Raw genomic sequence first — 12,777 nt, forward strand, 5'->3', positions numbered from 1 at the left:
CATTTATATATATATATATTTACATATATATGTTGCCAGTAATGTTAATTATTGCTTTAATGATTAAGGTTTAATAAGAGTATTTTGTAAGTGTATATTTATTATATATTATTTTTATTTTTTAAATAATTTAATTAATTAATTAATTATTTTAAAATATAATACATTTATTATCAACAAATATTTACCATAATGTCGACGTCACCTCCATTGCCCTTGAAATATAATTCTAAACAAAATTTCCAATATTCAAGCCATTATTGTATTATCATGTTATTATATTTATAAATTATAATGATTTATTTTGTTATTAGAATCCAAATATTTTAAAGAATGAATCTTTACAAAAGTTTTTGTAGGTTATTATAATTGTTCAATAAATTTGTCTAATGTGTGTTTGAAAAATAATATAGGTGACGATGATAAAAAAATATATATTAGGTGAGATGTGATTCAAATATTAATTTGTGAGAAAGTCTAAATCAATACTTTATTTTATAAAACTCTTCGATAGTACTAATTTTAATATTGCGTTCAAATTTTTCTCAATTTTGAGTATTTAATTTAAGTAAATAAATGTTTACGTAGTACTCTTTGATTATTTTTTTTCTTACAAAGTTTCGATGATCTGAGTATGAATTCCCTAATAATCAAATCTATAATGATAGCAAAAACAAAAATAAAAGACGATATTTATCGATATCTAAAACCAGTTTCGGATAATTTTTGGCATTAGAAAAAGGCAAAAGTTGTGGGGTTGCTATCACCCACCAGCCAGCTATGTTGACATTGCTCCTACTACTATATGACCAAAACTGCATCTGATCTACAGTCACAAGGCCCAAATATTCCAACACTAAATTGGGATTATAAAAGCAGTATAAAGTGGGCATCATATTATATATTAGGCAATCCTGTTAACGGCTACTTGTCTAGGCCTTTTGATTTAATTATTTCTCAGGTTGCTTAAGGCAAAGTCCAGATGGGAAGGCCTTGGATTCTAATGTCAGCCTTAAGCAACCAACAACACTGACACTCACATGTATGTATGTATGTTTTATTATTCTAATTAATATTTTGTATGACGTGGAATATGTAACAAAAATATTAAATAAAAGAGGGTCTAAACTCTAAAGCTGTCGCGCAGTCGAAGGATTTAATGGCAGTCGAAAAGGCCCTGCCCTGCCCTTGCGTCGATCAGCTACACATGTATGATTGATGGATACCAATCATTGCAAACGGATTCATAATGGACATGATCGATATCTATAATGCAACACATTAATTATTATTTTGGGAAAATCATACATTCCACAAATTTAAAGCATGACTTTAATAATTGAAAAATAGAATATTTAATTTATAATATATAAAATAATAAAATTGTATATTTTAATTCTTAAAAATTATTATGTTAAGTATTTATCTTAATAAAATATTAGTGCATATATAAATGCGCCTATTTCTACGAGTAACACATCAAATGAATGACTATTTAGTAGTATTAAATAACTTGACTAATTTGTTGCGCTCACTCAAAAATTAAAAAATATAGTATTTGATCTCTAATGCGTAAAATGTCAAGGTTTTATATTTGAACTATTAAAACATAGAGTTGTTATTTATGTGACATGGGACATTTACGTAGAAAAGATAAATTTTTATATTATAAAAATGTCATGTCAATGAGAGACATTATATTAAAATTTATCTTAATATAGAAAATATTAAATTACTTCTAACTTAAAAAAAATTCTAAATCCCAAAAGCTTAAATATGTGAATCACTAATCCCAAAAAATGCTACATTATTATATTCTCAATTATAAAATATGATAGAAATAATATCTATCATTTATCTTTGTTGAACTAAGTTTCATCACTCTCTTACTGATTTGTTTATATCATATAGAGGTGTGCAATTGGTTATAACTGAACTGCATATAATAACCGAACTGACTGACTAATCCCAACTAACCAAAACTTAAATCGTGGTAACTGAAATGAATCGAAAATCAAAACTAACTGGAGAGTTACTGTTGTTGTCGACCACCTAGCTGGCAGATGATACCAATGATCGGAATCGATCATCGGATTCCCCCAACTGTGGTGGTTTATATATCCAAAAATGAATTTGATCTAATGGTTAATTTTTTTGTAGATCTATAAATTAATTTTATGTTAAAAAAAAACACAAAACACATTTCTAAAAAAACGTTGACGCCCACCATTTAAGGCAAATTCCAACAATCGGAATCCACCATCAAATTCACCTTGGCTTAGTAGCCCATATACCCAAAAATCAAAAGAATATAATGGTTGAATTTTAGTAAATTTAGCTTTTAAAGTAGAATATTTACCCACAATAAGTTGTCAAAAAACTTACTAAAAGGGCCATTGACATTGACGAGTAAGCACGATAGTGCAAATCGAAGGGAGAGAAAGATGTTGGGTCGAGGTTGGAGGGAGACGAAGATGTCGGTGCAATGGTAGGCTAGCAGCAATGGTTGTTGAGGTGGGTTCGACTGGTGATGGTAGCCCAGTAGACGAAGATAGGTTTCGAATGATGAACATGTTACTGTCAATGTCTTCATCGAAGGGAACGATGGGTCGCTAAAGAGTTGGAGAATGGAGAGGAAGGGGAAGGGAAAGGGAAAGGGAAATGATTGAAGGCTAGGGGCGACGAAAGTAAAGGAATCACTCTCGCCTATCGGGTGTGGTGAGTGACTCTGACTCGAGCTATTGGGTGCCCATGGGGGTCAGGTGCTTATGGCACAGTGCACAATTCGGTTCGATTTTTTAGTTATTTATACCAAATAACATAACCAAATCGAATAATCAATTTTTAAGGGAAGAGGTAACCGAACTGAACCACTTCCTATAAAAAATCGAATTGAACCAATTGAACTTATCAGTTTGATTCAATTAGTTCGGTTTACCCGAACTCTTACTCATTCCTAATATCATCTTTTGTGTTTCAAGTTAAAAACTTAAAATAATAATTTGTAGTAGTTGACATAAAATTTTGACATTTTACACATCATGAACCAAACATCATTTATTTTAATTATTAAAAGAGCACAACAAACTAGTCAACATATTCAAATACTACCAACAAGTTATTCACATAATGTGTCACTCATGGAAACAGAGGCGTCCATACATGCATTAACGTTCTATCACGATAAGGATTTAAAGTAATAATTAGAATACGAAATTTTGATGTTTTGTAGATAAAAACTAAACGCCATATTTTATAGGCATAATAAACTAATATATCTTGAATTTATTATCATATTTCAATTTGGTCCACAAACGTTAACTTTTATTTCAATTTTATCTTCAATTAGTCAAACGTGTGCCCTAATATATGTGGCGTTGATGTGGCTTACTGATGTATCTAATAGTGGATACATAAGCAAAACGATGTCATTTTGTTGTGATATTGTTGCAATGCACAAGGCAAAACGACATCGTTTTGCCATCTGCATTTTGAAACCCTAAGTAATGGGTCAAGTTGACGCTGAACCAGATCCGACCCAATAGGTTGACCTAACACTTAATAGGTCAAAACTCATATTCTTCTCCAAATCACCTAGGATTTTTGCCTTTCACCTTGTGTCGCTGCTGTTTTTGCCTTTACTACTATCAGTCATCTTTTTCTTCCTCATTTTTCATTGTCTGCAGCTCTAGCTGCTAGCTTGTTTCCATTAACGACGACTACAGAGCAAATCGATTAGAAAAATAATAGAAATGGGAGAAAACCAAAGGTCATCTGAATTAATGCACCGCGACATACGCGACCATCCACGATGGGAAAAAACAGTCGTGGCGAGACCCATGTCGAGAAGACGACAAGGCTCATAGGTGGCTGATCTGTACGCTTCACCGATTATCAGCGTTGTGTATGATAGAGATTGATGAAAAATGATGGAAATTGGCCATAGCAATGGCTTAAACCATCAATTGGCCAAAACGAAGAAGACTGTCACCAATCAGTCATTGCTACTGCACCCCTTATTGGATGGCGACTAGAACAAACCTCCCACTAGCTGCAACGAACGTGGTCACCCATTCACATTGGCCATCAAAGATATGTGATCCACAACCGTGGCCATAGTAAAAAACAAGTGTCATGATCATGGTAGTCATCGAAGATAGGCAAGAAAGACCATGGCTGGTAGTAACCATCGGACACTATTGGTCACTGTTGCCCCACGAGCACCAAACCTACCGATCATTTTGCCTTGTACATTTTGTTGATGTGTCCATTATTGGACACATAACACGCTACCTCAACGCCACGTATGCTGAAGTACATGCTTGACCAATTGAGAATAAAATTGAAAGAAAAGTCAAGGTTTGTGGATTAAATTGAAACAAATGTCAAAATAAGATAATATTGAAATATGACCATAAGTTCAGGACAAATCAGTCTATTAGACCTATTTTATAATTGTTGAGAATGCATCATATGTATTAAGCCTTTCACAAATGTTTTATCAAAAGATCACAGGAGTAAATGATGTAAAGAATTACTATTAATAAATAATAAATTAAATTAATTGTGAAATATTTTAATAATTACAATATTTAAAATCATAATACAAAATTATTTTAAATTAAATTTAAAAGGATTCTTCAATGTTTCAATTAAATGAGATGGTATGACAAATGAAATCAAGCTATTTGTGAGAAAGAGGAATAATACAATGTTTAGAAAATTCAAAAGTTAGCAATAAATAATGGGAGGATAAAGTAAGGGTCAAGAAGGGTATTTGTTGGGATCACAATACAAGTCATTCTCTTACAAGATATTGTTTATTTTGACTTAAAAATGTGTATATATCGAATCGTATAATATATATCAACATATATGAAAATATACTTCCCGAAAATATATATCAACATATACATATATAAAGTACATATATACTTGCCTCCAAAATTTCGAGCTTATATAGCTTTTCCCTAATGTGATTTTCACTAAATCATTCTTTGTGATATGACCTATAAGCATGGTTTTGGTTGGTGTTTGATCAATACTTTTTAAATTATTCTAGAGCCAATACTCTCGTCAGCCAAAAAGAGAGAGTGCGACACAAGACAATTTGTTAAAAAGAACACATGTCACCTTGGTCATATTCCAAACTCAATTAACACTACGAGTTGTTTATTCTTTTGCTTTTGTATGAGTTTTTATGTGGATATGGTTGTATTTCTTAAAAAGATATATATATATTACTCTTATACGGCTAATTATGAAAAAAATACAGTTTAACTACTCATCCATATAAAAATTATTTGATTTGATTTTCATTTCTATTAAAAAATCTTTAGTCCAGATCAATGGATAGAGTCCTAATTAATTAGAGTTTGGAAGAGATGTGTGATAAAATCACATAATATAGCTTTAACAGCCCGCCTTCTCAGGTGTGTTATGTCTTAGAAAATTTGGTCTATATATTTATTATTATTATTATATTTATTATTATTATTATTATTATTATTATTACATTATCCCGAAATTTCCTAAAACCGTATCTAGTGCTAGACGAAATATCTACACTAGAAAATAAATACAAAGCGGAAGCTAAATCGAACATGCTCATGGCAATAATAACTGGACATGGCTTTCATTACAAAGTTAATACATAAGCATCTGATGATAAATACAATGTACACAATTCTTAAACTATCCATATTACAACATAACATGGTACATTTACTCGCATCTTGACGTCTCGCGTCACTACTCATCACCAATCTCGGAATCATCTCTGCAAGTCCCAACTGGAACGTTAAATATTCCAGGGGCGAAGTTAGATGATGAATCATCTAAGTAAGGGTACATAATGCCATGTCATGTGTGTATGCAATGTCTTACCTCGTAGGTGTCAACTGCACCCTCATGTTGCCTACCATTTTAGCAGCCACCCTTATCGAAGCCGGGATGTATGGGTGCACCATTGGTAAGGCAGCGGTGCCAGTTCGTACTCCCTACGGCCTCATCTGCAAGTGGTCAATGATATCAACGTGTATTTATGCAATTCATAGTCATGTCATGGATGCAATCTACGTGATGGGTACATTTCATAGTATGTCAATATGATGTAACCATTCTTAAAGATATAATCGCACTAATCTTGAACGGTACACTTACATTCTCAAACTTATCGGGCTACCTCGATATTCGTGCCTTGTCTCGATTTGCGTGCCAACCTCAAAATTTGCACGAGTTTCTTCAACTTCACCCTTAAAGTATCCTAATCACCATAATTATTTAAATAAACATTAAAACCTATTTTTTCATAATTTCTGGCATTTTCTATAATTTTCTCTCTATTTCTTCTTATTTTTTCCTCAATAAATCCAAACTAAATATTTCTAAAATATTTTCTCAAATATTTCTCTACGAAAATTCATAAAATTATATTTCTGAATTTTTAGAATTTTCTAGGGAATTTTACTCACCTTAACTTAACATCTCTAACTTCCTCGATATGCGTGTCATATCCTCAAAACGCGTGCCCAAATCATTTTCTCACCCAAAATCTTCGAAATAACCATAAAACTCTATTTGCTATTTTTCAGAATTTTTTCCACATTTTTTCTATTTTTTTTCTTCTATTTTCTTTTTCTTTCCTTTCCTTTTTTTTTTTTTTCTCTTCTTCTCCACTTCATCTTCTTCGCGCCTCTGCTTCTTCCCCAGCAACCATACCACCATTTTTTCTTTATTTCTTTATTTCTTCTTCTTCTTCTTCATTTTCTTCTTCTTTTTCTTCTTTTTCTTCTTCTCTTTTCTTCTTCATTTTCTTCTTCTCCTTCCTGCGCAAGCAACCCCTGCGCCATGCCCAGCCGTCGCCTCGCGCACCAGCGCCTCCCTCGACGCCGCAAGCCGCTACCTCGGCCAACATTGCCATCACCGGTCACCTTGGTCGCCACCGACCTCTCTCGCACTGCCCACGTCGTCGTCCTAGCCTCCCGCGAAACCCCCCATCGCGGCCTGCTGCTGCTACGAGCTGCCATGGGAGCTTCTCGCTTCGCCGGCTGCCTCCTTACGGCCTCCGCTGGTCTCGCTGATCGTCACTCCCGCCTCAGCCGAGCTCGCCTCCACCCGCAATAAGCTGCCTCTGCTCTACTTGATCTTGCGGCCATGGCCGCTTAAAGCTTGCTTGAAGCTCGCGGCCATGGCTACCGCGAGTTGGTTGCTTCTAGCGCTCTCATGATCTCTCTCTCTCTTGATCATCTTGGAGCTCTGCTTCTTTCGGCCAAGACTGCTGCCAATTTATAGGCAGTGGCTTCACATAATTTTCACTGTTTGAATTGCTTGCCCACCACGCACATCATTTAATATGAAAATCTCCACAAATCTTGTTGCGATATCCTTAAATCTCGTTGCCACAATCTCCCAATTTTCAGCCAAAAATCTCGGCCATTCACAGAAGCTGCCTCTGCCATTCACGCTCATATGCACGTGCATATATATATAATTATTTATTACACTTTAAATTAAGAGAAATTATATATTAAACCCCAATTTTATCATAATATCACTTAGGTAATTTTCTTATTGTAACCATGCCCTCAAACACTGATTAAACTTGCATTTTAATACCGAGAATTCACAATTAATAACTTAAATTTTACTCGATATAGATGATTTTTGCCCCAATGACCTTATCGGGCTGCCGATTCATCCCAAAATCACTAAAGGGTTGCTCATTACGCAAAGTCGAAGCCCCCTAGGGCTTCGTTAATTTTTCGGGAGCCTCCTACAACGATTTGGTTTTACAGCCTAATTAACAGCTGTATTTTAGCTGTACCAAAAACTGTTCCCGATTTGATTTCTTTTGATACCATAAATCCTATCTCGATACGCTCGTCGAGTCCATATAATTTTCCTTAGATAATTTTACTCCGAGGCATTCCCTGTAGTTGATTCGATACTAATAACTACTATCAAACCAATTTTTCGGTATTCTAAACTCATCAAAATTATGTGGCAACTTTATACGAACATGGGGTATTATAATAGCAGTCTAATTAAAATTAGTTGTGTGATAATTTTAAATGACAAACATTTATGTTGGATTTATTTATTTATCAAGTATTAGGGATAGGGGAATTTTCAAAAGCCTAAGGTCTCGTGTAGAGTGAAAAAGAAATGGTAAACTGAAATTGAACATTTTCATTATAATTGTTCAAATGCACAGACATGGCTTAGGGGGACCAAAGAGTTAGAATTTTAGACTACATTCTCTTTACTGTTTTTAAGTTATTTTTAATTTTTAATTTTCTAAAATAATGAGAACGCGTTCTCTTTACTGTTTTTAAAAATGCATTTTTGAAAACAAAAAAAAAATTATAAAGAAAACTCAAAACAATAAAAAATTATTTTGAGTGTTTTCATCCAAAACAAACTTAAAACTCAAAACACATTTATTTATTTATTTATTCATATTTTATTATTATAATGAAAAAAAATATTATAAAATTCATTAACTTTAAAATGTATATATATTTTTAATAATATATTAACATTAAATATTTTTAATTTATTAAATAATCAAATTTATAGAATAAAATATAATTAACAAATTATTTTCAAAATTTCAAAGAGAACACGTTTTCTAATTTTTTGTTTTGAGAAATAGATTTTTAAAATGACAAAGAGAAAGCGTTTTTAATTTTTTAAAAACAGATTACCAAAACGAAAAACTAAAAAAGAATTCAAAACTCAAAACTAAAAATTAAAAAATAAAGAGAATGCAACCTTAAGCTCCTAATTAGGGTGGATTAATGGGTTCGCCATGTTAATAGTTAGGGCATGGTCTAAGTTAGAAAATGCGAGATATTATTATAATTTAGAGGATAACGGTTAGCTAGTTTACATAACTCATTGGAAAAGAAAAGTACATACTGGTGATCTCCATGGTCATTTGAGATATTTTAAATATCCAAACAAAAATACACTCTCACTCTCATTGCTACTCAAATCATTCATACTTTGCAACTAATTTAAGCATTTGAGGGTAGGTCTGGAGTTGCCCTAGGCAATTCATCATGCTTCATGCTTGCATGTCATTTCTAGAGGAAGAAACTCGAAATTCAGAAGTACTGAGGTGACGAGCTCCAATTCAACAAATTCTATTGGTATAAAAACTTTAATGGCATCAATCAGCACCCATCATGGGACTCTTATGAGCTTTAGCACTTGTAGTTTGTGATTCGATGTGTTAAACCAAGGAACAAGCCTTTTTCTTTGATTTTTTTTGCTAGAACTGAGTGATGTGAACAAAACTTTTGCTACATCAAATGAAAGCTCATTCTGTGCTTTTGTTTCGTAAGCACAGAATGATCAGAAAAAATATTTATTTAAATTTTTATGCTAAATTATTTAAATTTTTTCCCCATTATGCTAATTTTTTTAATAAAATAATTATTTTAATTATTTATTTTTTATTTTTTATATTTTATATTATTTAGATACAAAAAATCTTCGTCTCTAAATAATTTTTTATTTTTTAATATGTTTTAGAGACAAAAAATTTCATTGCTAAATTTTTAAAAAAATTACAGTATCAGCGGCGAAAATATTTTCGTCACCAAATTTTTAAAAAAATTCATTTAGCGAACAAAATATTTTCATCGTTAAATTGGCGATAGATCCGTCGCTACAAAAATTTAGTGACAGATATGTTCTGTCATTAATTCGCCGCTAAACTAATTTAGCGACAAAATTTTGGGTTTTAGCGACGGAAATATTCCTTCACTAAAACCCGAAATTCTTGTAGTGAATCAACAAGAAAGAAGAATAAGAGCGATGTAGAATAAAATTGATGAAATGCAATATGCACTAAAGATCCTTATGAGAACTCAATACAAGATTTTGACTAATATTAAGTTAAGCAGAGGAAAATCAGTGATGGAAGAAGGAAGTGGTGTTCATCCAAACTTAGAAAAAGAATCACACAAATAGAAAGAAGAAAAAAATTGTAAAAGGGATTCTCATCAAGATCAACATGAGGAGTTCTTTCATCAAGATAATGATGATAGACGCAACAAACAACATAAAGATCATTATCGAGGCGATTGTTCTCGTGGTCACAAAAAATATCTTAAGAATGATGACTAAGATGAAGATTACAAAAGAATTTACATCAAGGATCTTTCTCTTATACAAATGGTGAAAGGTTGCAACATCTTATGCGATTAATGGAAGATAAAACTCTGTGAGGATGAAGGTGCGCGGATATATTTTTGTCTATTTACCCTCAAATTCTTTTATTAAGAATATTTTTAAAGAGTAGTTTCCATCCCGTTTTAATGTCCCACAACTAGAGCAATATGATGGGACGAATGATCCAATGGCTCATATTACAGGATATATAGCTACTATGGATTGAAAAACTCCAATTGAGGTTTTGCTACATTGTGGTTTCCACAAACTCTCAGGAAAGTTGCTAAAGATTAGTTAATTTTTTTGGTACTTAATTTGAAGTATTGGGAGTTTTCAAGAATTAGCAAAAGATTTATAACAAGGTTTAATTGTCATTATAGAGTTAAGAAGTCTTGCATCAATTTACTATACATCAAATAGGAGAAATGAAAGATTCTGCATAAGTTTATAACTCGATTCCAAGAGGCTACTTTAGAAGTTGACAATTTAGATGAAAAGATAACTATTGTTGCGTAAATTGAGGGAGTTTGGGAAATAAAGTTCTTCACAAGCCTCTTATAAAAGATGCCTACGGGCTTGATAGAGTTTTATTTTCGTACTCAAGTGTTCATAAACTTGGAAGATCAAATACTAAGGAAGAAAACAGAGAAAGAGTTAAAAAGAAATATAAGCTCGAGGATATCAATATGAATACGACAAAAAAGCTTCCTAGAAATGAGCGTGCTAAGCTATGGAGACTTGAGCAATATTGGAGCTTCAAACTATATCACGGGAATGTGCCACTCCCAAAATAACATGGTTGTTGAGGCAAGAGAAAGGTCCCAATAAGCCAAATATTATTTAATGGGAGCAAAGTGGGATTAAAATTTTACTTTTCTTAAACAATTTTGCCCCTCAAATAAATACAACATCTTTCCTTTCTCTCTTTTCCATTCCATCTATATCGAGTTCATTCTCCATGCCCGACACCAATCCTCCTCCTCATTCTTCTTGTTTTTCATATGTCTAATTTCTTTTATTGGTTTTTGTTATAGATCTGATTCTACCCGCCAATTTCTCTTCTAGATCTTGTTCTAACTTTCGAAGAGTTTTGTTAATCTTTCATACAACAATTGTCACGTTTTCCATCTCTATATTTGGTTATGTTGATCCTCTTTCTCCATTTTCTTTTTTTCCTCTCTTTCCATTATCTTTTTCTCTTTGTTTGTCAACGATGAGGTCTTGGAAGCTTTTGGCCACATTGGGTGGAGCTTGTATTCTTTTATGTATATATATATATGTGATTATATAAATGTGAATATGTAATTGTATATATATGAAATACAAACACCCATAAAATATATAATTATATATATGAAAATATAATTATAGGACAAATACCACTTAATGCTTTATTCACATTTTCATACACCAAATATGGTATAAATATAACTTCAAATAATACATTTTTTACAAAACGCAAGATAGTATTGCTATTTTATCCTATAGTTAACTTTATCATACTACTATTTAATTTGGAATCAAATGGACTGTAAAGAAAAAACAAAAATAAGATAAAAAAAATCAAAACTATACAAACGACAAAATCAAATAATTTATAGCAGGTAAGAGACCTATAAAAGGTATAACAAGATAAATGATCAACTATCGTGTTTGGGGTGAGGTAGATGTAAATTGAATACAAATGAATGAAATTAAAGAGGATTTTTAGTATTTAGGAAATATAAGGTTGCGTTCTTTTTGTTTTTTGAATTTTGAATTTTAAATTTATTTTCAGTTTCTTATTTTAATAATATATTTTTAAAAAACTGAAAATGTGTTCTTTATATTATTTAAAAAATTATTTCTTAAAATATAAAATTACAAAACACGTTTAATTTATAATTTTGAGAATAATTATTTTATAGTATTTTATTTAATGAATTTGATTATTATATGATAAAATTAACTATTTTTAATAATATTTTACTATTAAAATAAATGATAATTTATATTAAATATTATTATATATAATATTTGTAATATATTTAATAATATACTATATGTTATCTTATATTTTTAATTATAATATAGATATACTATATTTTTTAAATTTTAAATAAATATATAATTTTATTTTTAAACTTTAAGAATAAAATTTTCTTCATTTTTTTCCTTTTTTTTTCTTTTTCAGATCCAAAACATAGAAAATTGATTATATTTTCCATGTTTTAGACTTAGAGATTGTTTTGATTGAAAACAACCTGTTGAGCCAACTTGCTCATATTAATTAAGTTTTGATGATTAACAAAATTATTTTTATGATATAAATATTTTTTCTTACTTATACAAAAAATAAATTTATTTTAAATTAAAAGAGAATTGCTTTTATACATTTTTTTTAATTATTTATATTTCAAAAGCTTAGAAAATTATTTTTAGAGATGTTTTCTCTTACTCATACCAAAAATAAATTTATTTTGAATTAAAATAAATTATTTTTAGACATATTTTCTTTTTTTAATCATTTATATATCAAAATCTTATATTTGAATTTTCAAATCTTAATTTCTCATGCAAAAAGTAAATTTATTTTGAATTAAAGATGAGACATAT

This window comes from Diospyros lotus, unplaced genomic scaffold (genome assembly GCF_014633365.1).
Source record: "Diospyros lotus cultivar Yz01 unplaced genomic scaffold, ASM1463336v1 tig00010963_1, whole genome shotgun sequence".
In the NCBI taxonomy this organism is placed as follows: Eukaryota; Viridiplantae; Streptophyta; class Magnoliopsida; order Ericales; family Ebenaceae; genus Diospyros; species Diospyros lotus.